Raw genomic sequence first — 501 nt, 5'->3', positions numbered from 1 at the left:
ACAAACCCACGTGCGCATTCTCGGGCATGGTCGCGACACCCACACTCACACCAGGCACTGCAACACAGCCTGTCCCCCACACCCCGCTCACACACGCAGTGTCATGTACGCACACACAGACACACACAGACACAGAGACAGACACAGAGACAGACACACAGACACAGACACAGACACACACACACTCTCTCGATCCTTCACGCGCGCCCGCCCCGCCCCCGCCGGCCGCGCGCCTCCCGCCTGGCGACAGCCAATGGCGTTGTGAGTCTCCCGCCGGGAGGCGCAGCCACCAATGGGAGCGGCGCGGGCGCGGACCGGCTGGCCCCGCCTCCCTACTTAAGGCGGCCGGTGGCCGAGGGTCGCTCAGTGGTGGGAGGAGGGGGGCGGGGGCAGAGGCAGCGCCAAGACGCGCGAGCAGCGGCGCGCGGCGACCCGCGCACGTGCCCGCCCCGCGCGGCGCGAGGGGAAGGCGGAGGCGGGGCCGGGGGTAGCGCGCGCCGC

Source organism: Neopelma chrysocephalum, unplaced genomic scaffold (genome assembly GCF_003984885.1).
Source record: "Neopelma chrysocephalum unplaced genomic scaffold, ASM398488v2 Primary Assembly neopelma1_104, whole genome shotgun sequence".
Taxonomy (NCBI): Eukaryota; Metazoa; Chordata; class Aves; order Passeriformes; family Pipridae; genus Neopelma; species Neopelma chrysocephalum.
The sequence above is the reverse complement of the archived record's forward strand: the minus strand, read 5'-3'. Positions refer to the sequence as shown.